The sequence below is a fragment of the Ambystoma mexicanum genome, chromosome 1q, assembly GCF_040938575.1.
Source record: "Ambystoma mexicanum isolate Mex_15411 chromosome 1q, UKY_AmexF1_1, whole genome shotgun sequence".
Taxonomy (NCBI): domain Eukaryota; kingdom Metazoa; phylum Chordata; class Amphibia; order Caudata; family Ambystomatidae; genus Ambystoma; species Ambystoma mexicanum.
In genome coordinates this window covers 72,255,432-72,279,953 of record NC_090922.1, presented here as the reverse complement: position 1 = coordinate 72,279,953, position 24,522 = coordinate 72,255,432, and the positions used below count along the sequence as shown (strand labels likewise).

The window sequence follows — 24,522 nt, the reverse complement described above, 5'->3', positions numbered from 1 at the left end:
GGCGAGTAGGCGCTTTCCAGGGTTTTTACGTTGATTGGACATAGGTTCTTTGTGGCCATCCATTTTTGTATGGCACTATATATTTCATTTATGGTGGTCGTATCGTCAGGGTAGTTGCCTGTGAGGGGGATGAGGACCTGTGTATGGTCTGCAAAATGTGTATAGGTGATGCCCAGGGCATCCAGGATATCGAACAGTGGTTTGGTATAAGTGTTAGACTAGCGGAAGGAAAAACAATGTATTTCTGCCCTAGAAAACAGGGGTAATTAAGCCAGTGCCTATGGGATAATGGCTGTGGGTGCCAAAAGGCATTTGCTGAAATGAGTTATCGTACACTCCACGCTAAACTCGATTTGGGAAGATCGTAAAGTGACAGAGAGGCTGCCCACAGGGGCATGCCCACCAAGCTCCTTTCAGGTGCCACCATTTTGGGGGGATATTTTTGGTCCAGAGAAATGTCAGCCCTAGTTTGAAAAGGGATTGGAAAGAATGTGACAAATCTGGAGTGAGGGGAATACTATATACATATAACTACACTAGAAATGTATATAACAACTATATGTACCATTGAAGGGTGTCAATATTGCCGGAGAAATAGAAAGGGAATATATTGTGGCCTTTAATGAAATTTGAAATGGCATTAGACACATTCTGTAGTAGAGGATTAATATAAGCAATATATGCATGTATAATGCAAGGCAGAGAGGGGTGTTCAAGTGACCTGAGGGAAAGATGGGAAATGGATTAGAGCTCTACTTGTCAGATGAGGTTTCATTATTAATCTGTACTAAAGCACATAACGCATTCAAATCCATGCAATTTAGATTACACAGAATTAAACTGCTACACAGATGGCAGTCCCCTGCAAATAAGTTAGCCAAGGTGTATTCCGGTTGCGCAAATTTATGTTGGAGAGGTTGTGGAAAAATTGGAACATTCATACGCGAGTACTGGAAATGCAGGTTGATACAGAGTGATTGTCCTTTCATGGATTAAGGAACTGGGAGAGCATTGGGTTACGTTGGTCCGGCTATCAAGCTCATTTGGCATCCTGCAGATGGAAGATAAACCACAAAATGTCTTGCACATGGTGCATCACCTGCTTCTTGCAGCCAGGGCATGTGTTGCATAGAACTGGAAGAGAGCACAACCGCCAAGTATGAATGGAATAGAAAACCAAAAGAAGTATTCCAAATGCAAAAGAAGACCAAATGGTTAAATGACTCAGACAACCTAGAAATGGAATGGTTCCCCTTTCAGTCAAAATATGAGGAAGGAACATAGTGCCCAAAAAACTAGGAGAGGGTAGACGTTCAATTGGAGGAAGTCAGCATAGACTATCGAGCCCATGATTCCTATGTAGTATGAGGAACCTATGAGGTTATACCGATATGTGAACATTATATTGAAAACGGGGTGGGGGAGATAGGGTGCCTAGGACAATGGTTGTTACACAAGTACGATTATAGGGATAACAGTGGGGGGATAATGGGTGTTATTTGGATCCATGCATGTATGATGGAGATTTTTTGTCAAATAACAAAAAAGCAATGCAGAATTATTGGGTAAAAATGTATGGAAAATGAGATTGAGTTTAAACATCAGTTCAAACGGAAACCTTATTGTTTATAATGCACTTTGGTCAGCTGGGTTTCAATTTAAAGTAGTCTTTCAATGACAAGTGCGGATTTGAACAGGGGCACAGTGGCAATAGAAGCTTTCTATTCTGGGGTGGCCTTGTGGGACATCTGCAAAGTCGCAGCGTGAAAGTCTCTTCACACCTTCGCAAGTCACTACTGCCTTAAAGAGCAATCCAAGAAAGAATGAAGATTACCCCTGCTGTAGCGCAGGGAGTCTTGATTCTATTAAAGACACAGAGGCGAGCATTATGCGTATCTTTCTTTAATTCTACTCTTCCAGCTGATTTAAATCTTCAACTTTCTTTAAAAATATATCTTTTTAAAAAAAAAATTCAAAACAGAAAAAAACACCCAAACTACACATCCCATGAACCCCATTGTCTCTGGTAGTCTCATATCCATATCAAGCCCCTGGGTCCCATAAGCCACTTCCTACCCAGCCTCTTCCTCTTTGATGCCTTCCAAATGACATTGAGTCCATGCAAATGAACTGCAAACAGAAAACCAACACGCGGCCCTCGGCTGCGCTCGAAACTGGTACCCTCCGACAAGGGGACCACACCTGGATAATAGGGATGTAACGGTATAACGGTATACCGTTAAAGATACCGTGAACCACTTAATTGAACAATAATAACCGTCACATTGTTTATACCGTTATACCGTTCATACCGTTAAGTGTGCTTTCCAATCTGATTTGGAAAGGCTGCAGTAAGCAAGTGCTGCGCAGTCTTGGTCTTGCACTGTTGGATGTGCCGTCTGCCAAGTAGTTTCAGTTAGAGCAGTTTTTAATGCCATTCCATAAACACATGCTTGACACAAAATCAATATGTTAGCAATAGGAAGAATAGATACAGTGCCAAGAAGGAAAAGGGTTTACTTTGGGGTGGTGGTTTTGGGGTTTATATATTTATAATGGATAATGTTCTCTAAACATATGGCAACGGGGGGATTTCCCTGGGGTGGTGGTTTTGGGGTTTATATATTTATAATGGATAATGTTCTCTAAACATATGGCAACGGGGGGATTTCCCTGGGGTGGTGGTTTTGGGGTTTATATATTTATAATGGATAATGTTCTCTAAACATATGGCAACGGGGGGATTTCCCTGGTTCTATCATTGAATATACATATAATAAGTCACACTGCGAAATTCACTGATCTGTCGGTATTCCCTGCTGCCATACCAAAGGGTAACATGTCCGTGATTACTGAACACCTTTTGGCCCACAAGTAAACCAAAGGCTGTAACCTAAAGAGAGAGTGCGTGTGTATGCGCACAAGCTTATACTACCATCAGCCTCCATTGATCTGTGGCATGCAGGTTATAAAGATGGCAACATGTTCATCTTCACCAGTAGCCAGTGGGGGAGCAAAAAGCCTAAATGACCACTTAAGAAAAGCTATTCAGTTTGCTTTGCTAGTTGCAGCAGGCCCACCCCCCCTCTCCACACGTGTGTTTGTGTTTGGTGGAAGCAAGGCATTTCAGTGGAAAGTATGTTGAAAAGCCCAATTCTGGCCCTGGGTGCCTGGTTTTGTTTGTGATGATAAATCTGTCAATTTATGACCTTTTAGAAAATATTTGTTAAGATTAGTTAACTCCACCTGCTATACCGCTATAACCATGATATACCGTCATTTGGCAAGAAGGTTATCGTACCGTCATAAAACTAATACCGTGACACCCCTACTGGCTAACTTTAGCCCCTTTGACTGCAAAACTTCGCCACTCCTGCTCTCAGCCTCTTAGCCTGTCTTCTGGTCATCACCCGTCAGTGAAGACATGCATTAGAGAGGGTCACACGATGCCACATATCACAAATGCCATGCATTAAATCAGAACTGGTTAAAGATTCCACGCGTAGCTGAGAGGGATAATGATCGCCTGCCTCTAGATGGCTGGATCTCGTTCCTCAGCCTGCTCTGCTAGCGTCAAATTCTATAATGGGCTCTGGGACATCCCCGAAGATAGCTTGTCCGTTACAGGCTTCCATGTTCTGAAGCAACCATTCCAGCTCCAAACTCCCTTCTTGATCTAGAGGTACTAACTGATAAGATAGCCTGGATGGAGGCTGATAGAAGTCCGACAATTCTTACTAGCGCTTGCAGAAAAATCATGGGTTTTGCTAGCATTTGTACTTGTATTTTATTTATTTATATAGCGCACCTAGCCCTGGGGCATCCGGGCGCATTACTTAGGTTACATGACAACAAATTAACAAACATAACATGACATAAGGGTAATTTACAGTATAAATGAGGAAACATTATTACAGTCATATACAGATTCTGTAGTCTAAGGAGCAGAAAGGCAGAGAAAGCAAGGCCGGTCTCCAATCACAGGGTATGTATGCTCTCTTTCTTTATTGCAATCACCTTGGAAGTCGGTGGCTCCAGAGTTGCTTTTGTTGTGTCCACCACAAACCCCAGAAATGTCAGGCGCTGTCTGGGGACCAGCTCGGACTTCTCCCGATTTATCAGAAAACCTAGGGAGGACAGAAGCTGTGATGCCGACTCATCTGACCAACAGGACCCGCTTGTCTGCGAGCATGAGGATATTGTCTAAGTAAATGATCATGCAGATAAAACTTTCTCTCATGGCTGCTGCTACTGCCACATGACCTTCATGAAGGCCTAGGGCACTGTCGCAAGCCCGAACTGAAGGCATTTGTACTGCCATGTCTGGTCGTTCCATAGAAAGCTGAGGAATGTGCAGTGTTCCCTGGCAATCAGGCGTTGTCAGGTAGGCATCCTTAAGATATAACCTAACTAGCCTGTCTCCTGGCCAGAGGATGTCCCCAAGGAGGTGCACTTCCTCCATTTTTTTAAGTGCCTGTATACCAACCACCCAGTGAGTTACTTCAGGTTGATCAAAGGCCTCACTTTCTCTTTCCTGTGTACCAGGAACATATTGCTTACGAAGGCTGTCACTGCCTTGTCGCTGAGCTCTATTGCACCCTTACTTACCAGCTGCACAAACTCCTTGTCTAGGAGATTGCACTCTTCGTGCACAAGCGTGAACTGCTTTGGCCTGGCTCGCTGGACTGGAAGCGCTACGAACTCCAGCTGAAACCTGCTACCTTCTGCAGTAGCCTTGAGTCGCTTGAAAGATGAAAGCATTTGCCAGTTTTTTAAACAGTGTCCTGCCCCCAACAGAGGGGGTAGGTAATCGCTCCCCTCATCCGATTGAACTCCTGGGTGGTGGTAATGTCTTCACCTCTGCATTCTCTGTTGCCGCGCCCACGTGCTGGGAAGAACGCGTCTTGCTGATGGGCCTTCCAATTAGGGATGTAACGGTATAACGGTATACCGTTAAAGATACCGTGAACCACTTAATTGAACAATAATAACCGTCACATTGGTTATACCATTATACCGTTCATACCGTTAAGTGTGCTTTTCAATCTGATTTGGAAAGGCTGCAGTAAGCAAGTGCTGCTGCGCAGTCTTGGTCTTGCACTGTTGGATGTGCCGTCTGCCAAGTAGTTTCAGTTAGAGCAGTTTTTAATGCCCTTCCATAAACAACACATGCTTGACACAAAATCAATATGTTAGCAATAGGAAGAATAGATACAGTGCCAAGAAGGAAAAGGGTTTACTTTGGGGTGGTGGTTTTGGGGTTTATATATTTATAATGGATAATGTTCTCTAAACATATGGCAACGGGGGGATTTCCCTGGTTCTATCATTGAATTTACATATAATAAGTCACACTGCAAAATTCACTGATCTGTCGGTATTCCCTGCTGCCATACCAAAGGGTAACATGTCCGTGATTACTGAACACCTTTTGGCCCGCAAGTAAACTAAAGGCTGTAACGTAAAGAGAGAGTGCGTGTGTATGCGCACAAGCGTATACTACCATCAGCCTCCATTGATCTGTGGCATGCAGGTTATCAAGATGGCAACATGTTCATCTTCACCAGTAGCCAGTGGGGGACAAAAAGCCTAAATGACCACTTAAGAAAAGCTATTCAGTTTGCTTTGCCAGTTGCAGCAGGCCCACCCACCCTCTCCACACGTGTGTTTGTGTTTGGTGGAAGCAAGGCATTTCAGTGGAAAGTATGTTGAAAAGCCCAATTCTGGCCCTGGGTGCCTGGTTTTGTTTGTGATGATAAATCTGTCAATTTATGACCTTTTAGAAAATATTTGTTAAGATTAGTTAACTCCACCTGCTATACCGCGATAACCATGATATACCGTCATTTGGCAAGAAGGTTATCGTACCGTCATAAAACTAATACCGTGACACCCCTACTTCCAATTATGGGCCCTTGGGTTCTGAGGCCTCCTGTGTTAATGGAAGCGACCGGACACAACCTCTGTTGCGACCGGTCCCAGCAGCAACAATTCTTGATGAGGAAAATCTTTTTACCAGGCCAATTGATAGGATCCAGGTTGGACTACTGCAATGCGCTCCTTGGTGGGACCTACGGCAAAAACATTGCTAAGCTCCAACTTGCCTCAGGGCCGCCACAGGTTTCTCCAGGAAATACCACATTTCTGACCTTAGAAGGCAGGTCCACTGGCTGCCCATTAGGATCTTCTTTAAAATCCTCTCCCTCATCCATAAATGCCTACATGACCTTGCTCCCCCCCTACCTTGCCCAGAGAATTTCAGGACCCACCTCTGCTAGGCCCTCTAAATCAGCCTACACCAACTTGATCTCTACCCCTAAGACCCGCAGAGAACATGCGGGCGGTTCGAGCTTGCCAGCTCTAGCAGCCTCACACTGGAACGCCCTACCCACGCACCTCAGGGGGATTGACTCTCACCTAGCCTTCCGCACAGCCTTAAAAACTAGGCTGTTTGTCTAACCTACCTGCCATGATCTCTACAGGCAGACAAACGTCACATGTAACCACGCTCCGATTCTCTCTCTGTAACTAAGTACCTTATGTCTTCTATGTATACATAATCTTGCCTGCGTACACCTTCATGTAATAGCGCCTCGATGTCTATGGGCTGCAGTGCGCTCTAAAAATGTAAAAAATAAAATAAAATAAATACAGTTCGCACAGCATTCCCCTCTGCCGGACACAGACGCATGTTTCAAAATTCCCTCAGTCGGGTTCACAATCATCAAAACTTCTGCAACGTGTCAAGGACTTTCGATTGTATGAGGCATTTGGCTTGACCCTTGTATGACCACCTTGACACCTCACGTCAAGCGTTCCCTGTTGCTCTTGGTACTTGTAGTTTCAATTCCCTTTTAGTTCAACAGTCTTTGTTCATGACAGGCGTACCACCCAGATACCTCCAAACGAGCGCCCATGTGGAGCCGGACCACTATGTCTGGTACCAAGTGTGTTCACAAAAGACCTATGCCTCTTAATCTTCTTAATGTTGCCACTACAACATTGAGCCTAACACAGTCCGGCCCACTATCGGGTTCTTCCGACTCACCGGCTGTGCTAAACTTGCTGGCATTTCTTTTGCCGCTGGAGTCAAGGATGGTACCGCGATGGCAACCGCGTCTCACCCGCCCTGGCTATCAGTGCAAGAGGGTTCCATGTACCGATGACATCCGTCGCACCATTCGCCAGCTGCGATTCACGGTCTTATGTTTCCTTTATCGGAGACTTCGCGGTCTGGGTTGAAAAGGTGAAGGGCGACTCCCTCCTTGAAGTCTTTCAAGGTCTCGCCGCCTTTCTCCTCCGTTTGAACTGCCGTCCTGGAATAGCTGCTTCCTTGTGCAATTGGCCTTGGGCTCCACCTTTTATCCCTATGGGGAAGGAAAAGGGCAGTCAGGTGTGTGTAGTTGTCGGCAATTGCCAGACCCTTGTCTTAGGCATGTAAGATAAACGGCGCTGGTATTAGTACGTTGTCACACACAGCGTGAGAAAGTGTTTATGTTGGCAAATGGGGGCGCTTACATGCATGCATTTGTTTGATATATTTGGATGCAGACCCATTTTATGGTCCTTAAGAATGACACACGGGCCTTACGCATGCTGTAATTTCAATGTATTAGGTGGGGGACTAACATTTGAATCCATAAGGCAAATGATTCCCTTCCCCAATGCACAAAATCCATTCACTTTTGCAAAACATTTCCAAATCTAATGCTTGATACACAAATGACACGGAAAAAACATAACCTAATTCTGATACCGTTTTATCAACTAGACATTATAACGTGACCAGAACATTATGTTACCCTGGAGTAAACATATTCTGAACAGCAGAAGAGGAGGGAGCTTCGCTCAACAAACCCAGATAAGCACAAATAAGTCCTGATATCCTTGGAGCAATATTAAGGATTATACAGGTTGCAGTAGTCTGTCTCTAGTTCATGATAAGTGTAATTCCCGACTGCTATTCTGCCATGTTGGGTGACTATGTGGACATCCAGTTCATAGATATTCTACTCTTTGCCACCAATGGAACCAATCGTTCAAGTTTGGTATAGAGTTCAATATTGCCCCTGAAAAATCCCAAAAGACATCTATCTGGTGACACGCGCGCAGTGTGGCGAATAAAAAATACCCCAATCCCGTTTGTGACTTCTTCCCAGATTGTGAGCACTTTGGACATATTTCCATGTCGTTGTAAGAGAAGCCTACTGCTTTAAAAGCACAATTAGCAACCAGCTGGCCTAATCGTAGCAGTCATGTGTAATCACTTTAGAGTATAATATCAGCAGTGTACATACCTAATATGTATTAAGGCTCATCTGGGGACAGCCGAGATACTGTATAAGAGTGAAACTCATTCTGTACCTCAGTTTGCAAGTCTGTGCTCCACTTGTTCAGGACGGAACATTCTATGGCCAGCTCATCGTGCGATGAAGTCGTGATATCTGTTTTGCACTCTTGTCCGATAGAGCCACAATGTGAACTAGTGCATTTGTTTGAAAAGGGCTATGGTGTTTTCGCAAACCGCTTATGATGTATAGTGCAGTGTCCCATCTTTGAGGCTTTGTTTTTCATTTCCTCTCAAAGAAAATGTGGTCCCAGGTAGTGAATGCGTTCATTTGCCATGTTTTCCCTATATCAAGAGTCAAATGGTAAGTCTAAAATCTATGTTTTCCATTCATGGAGGAGTGTAGAAAAAAAATGTATAATTCTAGTGACTTTGCCAATGTTTTCGCAAGACTAGTAAGTGCACTGGACTGGGTATATACCCGATGTCGGTTTACCTTGATGTTCCAGGGCTGATGTATTGTGTGGCAATTCCAGCTGAACGTGCAGTAGGCATTGATTACTAAGAAACCAATGTGTAGCAGAAGTACACATGTGATACTAAATATTATTCCTGCAGGTTGGTTATCACCAAACCTCCTGCAGAGTAAGGTCTAGTCAACACCTACCATTGGATCCTATGGTATTTTTCTACCCACACTAGTTCCGAAGTAAGACTGTTTAGATCACAGAAAAAAAATAATTTGGGACAGAATTGGTAGCGCTTGAAACAGATATAGAAACTTTGGTAGAATCGTCATCTTATTGATTGCAGCTTGTCCAGTCATGGATGACAATAAATGCACCCATTTATCAACTCTATTCTTCTGATATTCCAGTAGTGTGACATAACTGAACTCAAAGCAAATTTTAGGGTTTGTACTGTGTATAACTCTAAGATATCACACTGTCACAGGGCAGCATTTAAATTGACTCCGGATAGGTGTTTGTAGTGCAGTGTGGCGTTAGCAGCAGCATTTCAGATTTGTTACAATTAATGATTAGGCTAGCAAAGGTGGTGATCTCCTCCAATAGAGGTTGAAGATTTTTAATTAGGGTGTTATGTAGAGTACCATTTTGTGTTGCCCGCATACAAGGATGGGAGGGAGTTATGATGTGCCAATTTTATATCTCGATACATGAGGTACTGACGAAACATCAGCACCAGTGGTCCTATGGTTATGGCATTATGGCAAATACAATAGGGGAGTGAGACAAACCTGCTGTGTGCCCATTGTGAGAAACCAGAATGTTTCTCACCTGCTAGTCCGCAGGGATCTCTCTCTCTCTCTCTCTCTCAGGTGGCTTGGGCACGGCCATCGCCTTTGGATCCATACCCTGGGGGTGGAACAGTGTGGGAGGATCACCTGTGTGAGGGGTTTTGTGGGACTGGGACACCGGATGGAGAGACGCAGTATCCCTCACCCTGTAACAGCTTTACCGCATCCTACCAGGTGGGATACGTGGGAACTTTACCCCCTACCCCCCTTCCCTTCACAAACACTTCCACACAGACAGCCCGCTCTGGGAGAAAACAGACTCACACCCTAGCAAAGTACCTGACATATCCTGCTACTATGGTCCAGCAAAGTCAGGCAATTACTGACAATCACTCACACCCAACATCCATTAAACTTCCCCACATGGATAAAAGGCGGAGCATGAGCGCACAAGCGAGGCAAAGCACACGAAGGAACTGCAGTTCCGAGTTGGCAGCTGAACGAGGGGAGAAAGACTGCAAATTCAGAAGGGTTCGTAAGAAGGGAAATACCCTTGACCTTTTCGGCAAGACGCCATTACTTTCAAGAAACCTTCAAAGCAGAAAGCGTAAGGCCAGGGAACCAAACTGAAGAATCCTGCAGTGTGTGTCAAAGATACCAACGGCTCTGCCGCGTAAATGACCAAGGCGGGGAGGAGCAGCAGTTGCTGTGGTGCTGCCCTTGGCTCCAAAAACAGAAGCAACAGAGAGATCAACACAGCTGGCGAGTTGGGGAGACCGATGCAAGACCGGTATTTATTGAAGTCAAGGTTGCACGCAACGTTGTAGAACGAGCGCTAGAACGAACATTGTTAAAAGTGTGTGATGAAATACACGAGTGAAGCTTAACTGCTGATGAATATTTGTAATTGAGAAAGCAAGATACAATACCGTTGACAGAGTGTTCCGGCACCGTTAATGTGCTCAATCGAAGGTCTGAATTGAAGTGGTCCTGCGATGGTTTAAGCAAAACCCATTGCACATTCGAAAGTCTACGATTTTGATACTAAGAGGATCGGAGCCTGAACGAGGGAGAAGCATACTAAGAGGATCCGAGCCCGGACGAGGGAGAAGCATACTAAGAGGATCCGAGCCCGGACGAGGGAGATTCATGGTCTGAGCTCAAACGAGAGAGACCAAGTGTGAACATTGTGATAAAAAGGGGGTCTCCGCCTGAAGAAGGGAGACTCATGATGAACATTGAAAGCGAGAACTTAAGCATGTGAAAATCCTGATAGGAATGGAACTCTGAGATTTGTTATGTTACGACAGGCCCTCTGCAGTAAGAGACTTACTCATCACAAAAAACACTTTGACAGAAGGCCCTGATGTCTGTGATTTGAACTGTGTCCTCATAGCCGAGAAAAAAAAAGAGAGAGAGAGAGAGAGAGAGAGAGAGAGAGAGAGAGAGATTCTAATGTGCCGCTTTGCCCCGTGCTGAAAAAGTGGGAAAGGTAAGCCAGCTGCTCGACCATCCTGACATATTTCATGAAACACTTTTCTTTTGCACATCCCATTGTCCCTCACCCTTTTGTATTTCGAAGTAAGAATTGGCTAAAGGTTCATTAGTATAGGCCTTTTTATTTTGACAAGAGACTCGACTAGTACTGTGTTTTATTATTTGATCGTCAAAGCTTGCTCCCATCCTTAGATTTAGGTTTGGATACGCATTTAACCAACCCATTTGAAGTTCAATAAACACCCTTGAACTATGATCACTTGTGTCTGTCTTCACTGTTTGATACCATGCCTTCCTTACTCCTTGCACAGTGCAATTGAGCCAGACACCACTGTATTTGTGATCATTATGACGCTAGTAACATGGCCTTTACTGGATGTGCCTCCCAGAGAGGGTGGCTGAGGAGGGATCCCGCTGGCTTGCTCTCTTTCCCAGAGACAGTAAATGATTCCCAACGGAAGCCCATTGTGTAGCTGCATCTGAGGAATAGGCTTACCAAAATGCATTGCCAACGATCATAGCTTTTTCTGAACATCCTGGTTACCAGAAAGCATTATGTGAGACAAGCATGGTATCACGAGAGACACAGACTCAAAAGGAGTTTGTTTTAAAACCTTTATTTACGAAGGTTCCTGGATTGGTGTAATGCCTGACTGGTCCTAACTCTAAAGGGTTGGTTCCCTTAACTGATGTTTCTAAAGGCTGTCGATGTCTAATAGTCCAAAATAAAAGTCTGTTTATGTCTAAACCTGTGCTTGCCCTCACTCTTTACAAAAATGTGATCGCAATTTTTTAAAAAGGAAATAGTGGTTCGAAAGAAAATTGGAATGCAAAGTTGGTTTCAGGTTGTCTTCTCACAGGGGTTACTTTGGTCAATGTCACAAAAACGAGTTCAATTAAAAAGGGCTATTTGTAAGACCTTCTCCACAGATCCCTTGCAGTGGTTTCAAATACCTTCAGTGTCTTTGACGTTCCAAAACGCCACAAAAGAACCATAATTCAGTTCCTTTTGAAGCTTCTCAGGATTTCCTTTCCCAAGCTTCAATCCTTTCAACACTACAAAAACAATGTCTCCAACCTGGTTGTGCCTCTCAGGGTTCCCTTCCCCCAGCTCAGGCCCCTTCCAGTTTCCAACACAAATTCAGTTTTGTCAGGATGCACCTTGCTTTCTTCGTTAGGCTTCTCAGGGTTCCATACCCCAAGCTTAGGCCCCTTTCGGTTTCAAATACAAGTTCCACTTGTCAGGATGTACCTTTCCTTTTAAACACTGTTCTTTCATACACACTTCACTTGTGAGGCACAATCAGAGACTTTAGAAACCGCCTGGTTATTTGTTCCTCCTAAGCATGACCACGCTGATCTGTAACCCCACTCTGTATTCCTTGCTCTTCCTTAAATGTTTCACCTTGAGGTGCTTCCTGCACCCCTTCTTGTTCTTTTTTATTTTGCTTTCTCTCTTGTGCACACCTTCATCTTCCTTACTTTCTTGTACGCAAGTTTACCCTTCTTGCTTTCTCGTGCACATTTGCACTGTCTCTTGCTTGCTTTCACGTTTTCCCATGCCCCTGGCACCTTCCTTTTCCTTCCTGTGCCTCTTGCACACTTCTCTAGCCCTCCTTTTCTTTGCAGGTTGGTTGCACCCTTTTCCCATACTTTTCTGTCCTCCCAGTGCTCATTTGGCCCTTTTCGCCATCGTAAAGGCCAGAATGTACAATGATGGCAAATGCAGGGAAACGAGAAGTAATGAAAGAAAACAGGTTCTAGGTAGAAATGAGGAAAAGGGAGAGCTCTTTGCGCAATCAGTGCATTGCAGACATGAAGAAAATCCATTTTGCAAAAAATACGTGCCAAACGTGCCACATCGGGCGCAATGTGTACCAAAAATGGAGCTCTTCTCCTGCAGAAAGCAGCAATGCTGGTGGAAGTCTTGTAGGCAGGCAGATATCATCTGGAGCTACTTCTGAGGGGTCCGTGTAGGCAGAGGATCATTCATTGACTGTTTATTAAAGGCCCTTTTGGAAGGTAAGGCTCTCGCAATGCCAGATGCTGAGCGGCAATACAAGGAAATGTTAGCCAAAAGGTGTCAAAGAGGAAGATATGGTGGAGAGCATCCATGAAAACACTAATTGACACTTCTTTTTACATGGGCATAGTATTCAGCCATCTTGCCTCCAGAATAATTCTTGGAAATCAAGTTACCAATGCTGTGCATTGACATGTCAAAGAAGTTCCAACATCAATTCCAATAGGAAAGCTCTATATATCCATGTATATTTGACAGATGAGAATGGATATTCATAGGTTACATCACGAAGGACGTTTAAAAAATACAATGCCACAAAAAGTGTTATCCTTTTACAAAAGGAGTATAAGTGGAATAATAATGTTTGATAGCTTGCAGGTTGAAGATACACATTCGAAACAGAAGGCTGCTGTCAAAAACTCTTATAAATGAACATCTAACGAAAGGCAGCCAAGGTGCCTTAATATCTGTAAATTTAACACACATAAGTGAACTTGCACTTCAGGTGGCTGTTGGCCTAACTCACAGCAAATTCTTAGTGCAGCTTATACAGGGCTTGAGTTTTTCAAGTGACTGTTTTAAAATGCTCCAGCTTGAGATCACTTTAGCTAATGAAGTTCTAGGACACATGGAAGATAATGGAGCAGCAGCATATGCACCCCTGAAAATGTGAAAGGATATATGCACTCTGCTGCAGACAATGTGGACTTCTGTCAGGGCAATCTTTCATGACACTTGCCCTGTTATCAAGAATGTCATTAGAAAGATGCATCGCACAATACAAGAATTCACTACAGAAATGGCACTGCTAGATGAGATCTCCAAAGGCGCCCAGTGCTGCTAATGCCAAACGGCCCCTCTGTTAACATTGGATTTCTTAATAGCTGTACTAAGGATTTGAAATGCTTTTGAGAAGTAAACTAGCATGGTTTCTATGCAAAACTGAAAGTATAGCAAATTCTTCTACTTTAAATGTTGAGAGCACATAATCTGCAAGCAGGACAGAAGATGCTATGGTTACGGACTCTCATAACTTGCATATGTGTTATGCCAATCATACCAGAAACCCCAACAGATTTTTTACATCAGTTGACTTTTTTTGGAAAATGTAATGAAACATTTGTGGGGTATATTCAAAATGTGTTGTGACATTATATTTAGGTGTCAACTAACAATTTCTCAGCAGTGTCCATAGGCCTCATTACGAGTTTGGAGGTAGCCATGGTGCTATTAGCACCATCGCTGCCCCCAAATCAGGCTCCATTACCGGGTTCCTGCAATGGGGACTTACCGGGTCATTGTGACATAGGAGGACCCGGTAATTCCTCCTTGCAGGAACCATTCCTCATTCCCATTTGAGCCCCCATAGGGCTCAATGGTAATGGGGATGGAGGTAACAATGGGCACATTACAAGTGTCCCGTTGTTACCTCCCTCTTCCCCTCGCGGGACCCAGAAAGGACGCGTGGTTTTACCAGGTGTCTGATTCGGGTCCCGCAAAGGGAACCTCGTAATCGGCGCTCCCGTAATGAAGGGGGCCGGTCCCGTACCGGCCCCCTTCATTACGGGAGCTCCAGGGTCGTAATGAGGCCCCATGTGTCTTAAAGCCCAGTGAAGGAACAAGTTACTTACCTGTAACTGTTGTCCTCCAGCATGGGTCTGGGATGGATTCACATGCTCTTGAATATTCCCCGTCAGGCTGGGAATCCTCGGTAAAGAAAAATCAGTATCAGTTTCGTTTCTGATCTGTCTTTCCTAGTAGTAACCATCACTGGTCTCTGGGTCATACTGCCCCCAGCCAAGGACTGCCCTTTCCCTAAGCCCCACCCCTGGCAGCCATCCTCAGATTTGGTAGCACGTAAAGTGGCAGTATGACCAAGTGAAGAGCCGCAGAGGGTTAGGAGGGAGGGTTTGCATGTGAATCCATGCCAGATCCATGCTGGAGAACAACAGTTACAGGTAAGTAACTTGTTCCTTCTCCAGCATGGGATCTGGCATGGATTCACATGCTCATGAATACAAGAATACATAGCAGTACACACATGCACAACCACGGGAGGTGGCAAGGCTCAACATTAAGCATTACATAATCCTCAACATTAAGCATTTTACCTCCTCTCCAGGCTCACCTTAAGCGAACAGGTTGCGCAGCACTGCCTGGCCGACTCTGGACTCCTCCCTGGAGTCCAGGTCGACGCAGTAGAATCTCGTGAAGGTGTGCATCGACCTCCACGTAGCAGCCCTGCAGATGTCCAGCAGGGGCACACCAGACAGGAATGCCGTAGTTGCAGCGATCGCTCTGGTCGAATGGGCTCTCGGACGGCCTGGCAACGGTCGGTTTGCCAACCGGTGACAGTGCATGATACAGCCGGAGAGCCATCTGGAAATAGAAGCCTTCGAGAGAGCCTTGCCCTGGTTCACAGGTCCAAAGTTCACAAATAGTTGTGACGTCTTTTCCGTGTGGTCCACGTAGAACTTCAGCGCTCTAGCCACGTCCAGCGAGTAAGTCCTCTCGGCCGGAGACAAAGGCGACGGGAAGAAAACTGGTAACACCAAGGGCTCGTTGAGGTGGAAGTCCGATGGCACCTCGGGCATAAAGGAGGGGTGCGTCCTCAGCACTTCCCTTGTGTCGTGAAAAGTCAAGTATGGAGGTTTGCAGGAGAGGGCCTGGATCTCTCCCACTCGTCGTGCGGAGGTGATGGCCACAAGAAATGATGTCTTCCACGACAGGAACTTGAACGGTGCTGAATGCAGAGGCTCGAATGGCGCCCCCATGAGCCTGGTCAGCACCACGTTGAGCTCCCACGCCGGGGCAGGGGCCTTCACCGGCGGGAACAATCGGAATAGTCCCTTCATAAATTCCTTCACCAGTCGATGAGACCACAAGGACGCCCGTCCCGTAGTTCTGGTGTATCGGGAGATCGCCGGCAGGTGTATCTTGATGGAGGCGTGAGCTAATCCAGCATTGGCCAGCGAAAGTAAGTACGGAAGCACTTGAGGAGCCGTAATCCGCAGAGGGTTAATAATCTGTACATGGCACCAGACAGAGAACCTCTTCCACTTATGTCCATAGCACTTGAGAGTTGAGGATGCCCTGGCTTTCGCAAGAACCTCTCTGCAGTCAGCTGGGATATCGTACCCTCCAAACTCTAGCGCTGCAGGAGCCAGGTCTGCAAGTTCAGCGACTCCGGGTCGTGATGAAGGATGGCGCCTCCTTCTCTGGCGAGAAGATCTGCATCCACCGGCAGCTTGACTGGTGGGGATGCTGCCAAGTCCAGGAACCAGATCTGCCTCGGCCACGCCGGTGCGATGAGGATCATCCTGCACCGGGACCTCTTGAGCTGGTTGATGAGTCGGAGCAGCAACGACAACGGAGGGAATGCATAGAGGAACAGGCCGTCCCAGGGAAACGAGAAGGCATCTCCCATGCTGCCCTGCTGGGGAAACGTGCTGACGGACCTCTGGCACTTGGGAGTTCGTCACTGTCGCGAACAGGTCGATCAGGGGTGTGCCCCATCGCTGGAATAGTCGATCCACTTGATCCTGCCGTAGTTCCCACTCGTGGCATGAGCGCAGCTCTCTGCTGAGTGAGTCAGCGATGGTGTTTTTTTTTTTATCCCTGCCAGATGAAACGCTACCAGAAACATCCCTTGGTCAACAGCCCAATGCCACAGGTCTTGGGCTTCCTTGGATAGGGCTGGGGATGTGGTTCCGCCCTGTTTCCTGATGTAGAACATCGTGGTGGTGTTGTCAGTGAAGATCCTCACCACCTTGCCCTTGAGGGACGGGAGAAAGGACCTGAGGGCCCAGAAGACTGCACGGAGCTCCAGGATGTTGATGTGGAGCGGCTTCTCCTCCGGGAGCCAAAGGCCTCTCGCGTGAAAATCTCCGGTGTGTGCTCCCAACCCCTCCAGGGAGGCATCCGTAGTCACTGTTACCTGGTGGACTGGGGTCTGAAAGTCCATGGCCGCCGTCAGATGAGCGCGGGTGCCCCACCACCAGATCGCTTGTCGGAAGGTCTTGTTGAGAGGGATCCTATCCTCGAAACTGCCCGTCGCTTGAATCCATCGGGCGTCGAGGAACTCCTGTAGCGGGCGCATCCGGAGCCTGCACAATCGTACGAGATATATGCATGATGACATCATCCCGAGGAGGGACTTGATGGACCTTACCCTGACCACATCCGAGGCCAGCAGACGTTGCACCTTGCCCAGGATGGCCTTTGTCCTTCCCTCCGACGGAGAGGCCAGACGCGCCACTGTGTCGAGCTTGGCTCCCAGAAACAGTGCGACTTGCGAAGGGACCAGGTGGGATTTGGGGAAGTTGATGGAGAACCCCAGGTCCGTGAGCAGCTGGATGGTCTTCGCTGTGTGTTCGACGGCGAGCTCCCTTGTCCCTGCTCGGATGAGCCAATCGTCCAGGTAGGGGTAGACGTGGATCCCCTGTAGGCGCAGCCGCGCCGCCACCGGTGCCAGGCACTTGGTGAAAACCCTGGGAGCTGACTTGGCCTTGAACTGGTAGTGCCGTCCTTGGACCACAAACCTGAGGAACTTTCGGTGTCCTTTCAGAATGGGGATGTGGAAGTACGCATCCTCCAAATCCAACAACGACAGGAAATCGCCCTCCTCCAGCTGTCCCAGCACGTGCTGGAGGGTGACCATCTGGAATTTCTGTGCCTTGATGTACTTGTTCAGTCGCCGCAGTTCTAGGATGAGGCGCCATCCTCCTGTCTTCTTTTTTACGAGGAAGTACCTTGAGTATACTCCGGAACCTCTTTGGGACGCGCTCAATGGCACCTTTCCTGAGCATCGCCCTTAACTCCAACAGTAGTTGAGGCACGTGGTTTTCCTTCCTGGCCATGGGTGGAATGCGGGGGCACTTCCTTAGAAACTCGAGGGCGTGCCCCTGGGCCAGGGCGTCCAGCACCCAACGGTCGGTGGAGATGGACTTCCACATGCCGACGAATTTCGCCAGCCGGCCTCCCACCCGGGTGCTTCGGTCGGGGCCCGACGCCACAGTCAGTTCAGTCTTGCTTGGAGGTCGCCTTGCCCTCCCTGGCGACAACGCCGGGATCCGCCCGACTTGCCTCGTCCCCTGTAGGCCTCTTGCGACAAGCAGCAGGCCACCTGGCGGTACGTGGAGGAGCCGCCGCCGAATCCCTTGGAGACACCTTGCTTGCCTCCAGAGTTCCGAAAGGATGGCCGTCGTTGCTGGAGAACTCACAGCGCCCGAGCCATCTCCGTGTCCGTCTTGATGGCTTGGAGGGACTCATCTACTGTTTTCCCAAACAGGTTGTTCCCGTCGAAGGGCATGTCCAAGACCTTGGCTTGTACGTCCTGCCGGAAATCCGTCGCCTTGAGCCATCCTCGCCTTCTAAGGCAAACGCTGATGCCCAACTGGCAGAAACCGGTGTCGGCAATGTCCGTGGCCACCGTTATGGCGTGGTCTGACGCCACCTCTCCTTCTTGCAAGATCTCCAGGGCCTCCGCCCTCTTGTCATCCGGTAGGAAGTCCAACAGGGGGGCGATCTTGTACCACAATTCCCTGTCGTAGCGGGCCACGATAGCCAAGGCGTTGGCCACCTTAATCGTTGTCGCTGCCGACGAAATGACCCATCGTCCCATTGCATCCAGCTTCTTCCCCTCGCTGTCCGGCGGGGAAGTAGACGTTGAGGCCGATGCCCCCCCCCGCTTTCTTCTTGGCCGCTGCTGAGACGACCGAGTCGGGGGTCGGTTGCGCCCTAAGGCACAAAGGGGCTGCTTTGGGGAACCGGTACTTCTTCTCGTACCTGTCCCTCTTCACAGCCATCGTAGACGAGTTCTTGAGAAGAGTGAGACCTTCGTCCCAGATGTCGTCCAGGAGTGGTACGGCGACGACCGTCTTCCTCTTGGCGTCGCGCCGTTGGTAAAGGAACGCCTCCTTCTTCTCTTCGGGAAAGAGCTGGAAAAGCTTGGATGCCCTGGCAATCATTGCGTTGAAGGACCCAATCTCGTCGGGTAGGGAGGCCCGAATGGGAGGCGATGGGAGATCTGTCCCGTCGTCCCCACCATCGTCATCCGTACCCGTCGTGGCCGTGTCCGGTCCAGTGTCATCCCCATGGACGGTGGACAGGGGGGAAGGTTGAGCAGGCCGTGAGGGTTGGAAAGGCGGTGCTCGATGGATCCTTCTCCTCTTGCTTGGGGGTAGGGGCAATCTCCGTACATAAGGATTGTATTGCCATCAAAATGGCCGCCGAGTTGTCCTGCGGCACCGGATGAGACGGGCGCAATGGTTGAACTGGGACTTCATCGGCGCCGCCGTCGCCCTAGTCATCCTCTTCGTCGTGATCCCTCCCGAGAGGCCGGGCCTCCTCAACGCCCTCGTCGAGGCCCTCCAAAACTTCCACGAGCTCCTCCTCGGAGGCCGAGTCCGTGTCCACGATGGTCACCGCCCCCCCCCCTCTTTTTCCGCCGGGGACTTCACAGGGATTTTCTCGATGGGCTTGAAAGAGGATTCCCTCCGCGGTGGCAGGGAAACTCTGGACGCCAAGGTCGCCTCCACTGGTGCAGACTCCACCTGTGCCAGGGCCGCCACAACTTCCTCGATAGAGGCCTTAGCCGGGTGGATCAAGGCCTTGACCACCTTCTGCGTACTCACGGCCTTCACCTTGGGGGGTGGGGGGCTAGGGGGAGAGCCACCGCCTCGCTCCCCCTCGGCCGGAACCTTCGAGCTCGACCGGGGCCTCTCCAGAAGCTTACCCGGGTTCTCGGACTTCCTCTTTCCCGAGCCAGAGCGTTGGCTCGTGGTTGATGGTGCCGGAGAGCGTGCGCCCTGCCTGGCAGCCAAGGAGCCTGACCGTTCGGCGCTCCCGGACTCGCAGTGCAAAGCCTTCTGTTGGGTCCCCGTCACCGGGGCCCCCTCACAGGACTTAGAAGACCGCTCGGACTTCTTCTTGACGGGCTCTTTCCTTCCAGCCAGTTAGAGAGACGAAGATGACGATCCTTCAAGGTCCGTTCCGACATGTTTCCACAAAACGCACAGTCCTTCTCCACGTGCGTTTTGTCCTCATGAAGGCAGTATAGGCATTTCGAATGCTCGTCCTCCTTGAACACATTCTGTAGCTGGCACCCAGGGCAAACCCTGAACAGCTTTCCGGGCGTCGAGCTTCCTTTCTCCTGGGCCATGTCCAGGGTAGGCCTCAGGCACTTCTGGTCCAAGAAGCGTAACTCGACGAAAACCTCACCCTTGAGGGGCGTAGAAAAATCCAAAATGGGTCCCCTGTAATCGGATGTAGAGACGGTGGAGCTTAAGGCTCTAATTAACCGAAAAAATGAGAAAATCTCTGAAAAAAAGCGCGAAAATGCAGCAAAGGCTCGAGAGCTATAGCACGAGGACTCCCAACACTTGAACGTGCGGTAACATTCTGAGGATGGTTGCTGGGGGCGGGGCTTAGGCAGAGGGCAGTCATTGGCTGGGGGCAGTATGACCCAGAGACCAGTGATTGGTTACTACTAGGAAAGACAGATCAGAAATGAAACTGATACTGATTTTTATTTTTACTAAGGATTCCCAGCCGGACAACGGGCAATATTCATGAGCATGTGAATCCATGCCAGACCCCATGCTGGAGAACAGCACATATAGCTGGCTTTACTGTCTTTATTCCTAGGTATTCCTAGGATGTCTGGTACAGTGGGAGCACTGTAGAACAAATCATCACAGGCAAACATTCTGTGTGCTAAATACGCGCACACCTGTTGCAATGTACTCATGTTACCTGGAAGTTGAAGCGGTATTTGTGTGGAGAAATTTTTAATATGGTAGAACAATCACAAACCAAATGTTTTAAGAACTGTGATATTCAAGACCTGCTCACAACCAGGTAGAAGTGTAAAAATGAAGGAGTTACAATGTTCAAGGAATGCTTTACCTTGCCGGATTAAATGGTCTAAGTGGAATCTTTGTCACAAGTATGGACACTAGTGGAATTTTCCTTTAGGTCTGTGGAAGTACATGAGGCTGGGATGTCACTGAAAGGCAGCCAACATTGTGGCAATAACGTAGGAGCCTCAGTCATGCTGAGGAGGTGTCTTGGAATGAAGACTGATTAGTTAGCAAGCACACAAGTGCCCATGTGGCCATTCAAGTGTACACAGGGGTCCTCTGATCACACCATAAAAATAACTACTCGGAAAAGAAGCACACACCGGACAAGAAGCAACGCTGTTTATTACAGCTGGGCCAGCACAAATCAAACAGAACAACGGCATAGATCTGATTCATAAGAGCTGACATCTCAATGTTCTGCAGCCATTCGTTTTATACAATAAAACACAATGATCGGAACTCATTGCGCAATTTAGATTGTGCACATTTTCGATGTTTCCCAGATATGTCATAGGCTAGTTTGAAATATCTTTAGTGCTAAACGTATGTCAGTGAAATACAATTGGAGCAAACAGTTTCAACAATATTCCAACACATCACCTCCCCATGTGGTGCCACATCGATTCTCAACCCACCCTGGAACAATTAGCAATTTGTAAAATATAATTTGTGCTGTCTGCCAGAACTTACACTGCCATTGGTCAGCAACATTGAGAACAGACACAAGACACCCTGCCTCTGGTGGGAAAGGAGACATTCACACAACACCTGCTTGATGATGACCTTTGCAAGCTCTCTGGTGTATACTCTGAAGGCTGGCCACTTTCTGGAGCGCAGTGACTTACCATCTGATTGGTCCTTACTGGAACGCTACTTTTTCCAGTGTTCCTTTCCTATAGCCCCTGCCAATGTGAACGGGTGGCCATGTGACTGGTACACTGGCTCAGATCAATTTCCCTTCCATCCTGCGTGACTGCTGGATTGGCTGACCACCCTGTAATTACATCACCCAGTTTTGTTCTAGCTGCTTTGATTTGGCTGTGATGAGCAGCTTGTGCTCTGTCTCCCTATTCCCTGGCCTCCGGAGCGCTGGTCATGGGCTTCAGATCGGGATTTCCCGCGTTGACTCAGGGTTTCCCCACTGAACGCGTTTACTATTTATATACAAATCCCTTGAGCTGACTGTACACATTATGAATTTCTACCCTTGCCCTTCCCAGTGAGGTCTTCTTTTACAGGGTGACTGTGGCTTTGTGTACCTTGGAGTTCCCCCTAGCCGGTGGCCCGTCGCTCCCTTCTTTACTCTCAGAGGTGGTAGGTGGTCCCCCTATTAGGTGCTGAATTAGCACCTTTAGTACATTCCCCCTTTTGATCGACATTTCTTTACCTTTCATTTCTTCACCCTTCTTGTGCAGCCACACCCTTCTGACCCTGCTTATGCCCCCTTCTTCTTCATACCCAAAGTTTCCAATAACTAGTATTTTGACCCATCAAGTGAGCATTCGCCCCACAAAGTTTTGTAGTTTTCCAATCCCTGCGGGGGTGCTGTAAATAATATTTCCACATCATCCTCCCTTATGTTTACACTGGGAGGTTCCACACTGACTACCTTATCAAGCTCCATTTCATTCATTGCCGTTATATAGTGAGCTTTAGGCTGGTGGCAGTAGCACCAGCCGATGATCCACCGGCCGATGCAGATGCCGACGAGGATCGCAACGTGCAAAGGGAAAATTATCTTCAACATTGCTGCAGCCAGTCTGGGTCCCTAGCGGATAAAGCATCCAACAAGGTGCTTCACTTCACAACTTGTGTTTCTTGTATAATTTTCTCATGGATTGTTCTAATCTATTCGACAGCTTCTGTAAGTGTTCTATTAGCCGCAGCATTGGTGGGTCTTGCTGTGCAGCATGCGACGCCAATTGTGTGGCACACGCCGCCTTCCATTGCAGTCATGAGGTTCCAAATATAGCTGTTTTGGAGAGCCATCAAATGCAATGCTCGGAACTCTTCTCGAACCACATTCAGTCCTTGTTCGGTTGCATTAGCCAATTGAAGCAGCTTATGACGCGTAATTTGGAGCAATTTCGCGTTAGCTGCCAATTCTAGGAAGCAGGAGAGAGGTGAAGAACATGGATGCTTTGTTGAACAGTTTTAGATGAGGCAGAATGTCCTCTAAGCTCTGAGTATATTCTGCCGATAGATACTTATTCTACCTCTTCCTCCTCGTTACCTTTGGTTGCTCTCCTTGTGTCTCTGCTGGCCCTTTCTCTTTCCGCATTGATAGTTTGTTAAATGGCATCAAATCTGCACAGGGCAGGGCTGTGGAGGGTCACCAGTGCACATACACCTTTCCAGTCTGGTGGGAGCAGGGCGCAAGCTTTTGTTCCACACGCCCACCACAGGGCAAGATGTTGAACCTAGCATTCCTGGAGGCTTTCATACACTCCTGCATATTTTGCGCCAGTCTGACTCCTCAAACATCACTTTCATATCCTGTACCCATTTATCCTTCACCTTAAGCTGAGGTAGGGTTCTACTGTCTTGCAATGTAGAATATAGTCTAGACACAGCATGCCCCTTGTTCCCGGGAGTTAACATCGCCTGGAGAATGGGGGTATTTGGGGGCTCCTCAGGTATCCCCTCCCATTTGGCAGCCAGGGCACTGATAAGTCTGGCATAATTCAGAAAATGCGCCATGGGTACTTGATATCGCTCCACCCATGTGCGGAAAGGCAGCAGGGTCCCCCCTTCAAAGAGGTTGCCAAACATCTGACACCCCCTGCAGCACACTTAGTCACCCATGTCTGTAATAATAGACCACTTCTGCATCAGCCCTCAGAGGCATGTCAGGGCCATATCCCACCTCTAACTGTAATTTGTCCTGTGCCCTCTTCCAGGCCTGCCTAACTACAGTGCTCAAACAAGATACTTCTGCCTCTCCCGTTGCTCTACATAACATCACAAATCGCACATGATACTTTCTGGGCTTCCCCATCAATTGTCTGTGTATGCCCCCTTCCCCAAAGCCCCATTTAGTAGCATGATGCAGTTGAGACGCCAGGAAGTATAGTTCGTAATCTGGGAGAGCCAACCCCCCCCCTCCTGTTGTCACCTACGCAACTTGGCCAGCGATACCCTGTGTCGCCTCCCGCCGGACAGCAGGTCTGCTATTCTATCTAACAGTTTGAAGAAGGGTAGTCTGGCCATATGCGTGATGTTTGCAAAGAGATCGCACAGTCTAGGGAGGATTAACATCTTTTAAAGTGCGATCTTGCCCATTAGGGACAGTGGCAATCGATTCCAGAATTATATCATGTCTTCTAACCCCGTGAGTGCCCTCCCAACGTTATATTGAAACGTATCTGCCACCGAGTGATGGACCTGAATACCCAGTGTGAGACAGGCATGGTATCAAGGAGAGACACAAACCCAAAGATACGTTTTCAAAACCTTTATTTCTTAAAGTTCTTGGGTTGGTGTAATGCCTAACTGGCCCCAACACTAAAGGGCGATTCCCTCAACTGATGTTTCTAAGGGCCGTCGAAGTCTAGAAATCCAAAATGAAAGTCTGTCTGTGTATAAAACTATG

General features: G+C 47.8%; 1 protein-coding gene across 1 annotated transcript in view; it reads right to left on the bottom strand.

Annotated features, from left to right (window-relative positions):
* The window catches only part of LOC138524997 (cadherin-1-like), a 472,038-nt gene that overhangs the window by 1,083 nt on the left and 446,433 nt on the right, over positions 1-24,522 (bottom strand). The window lies entirely within an intron of this gene.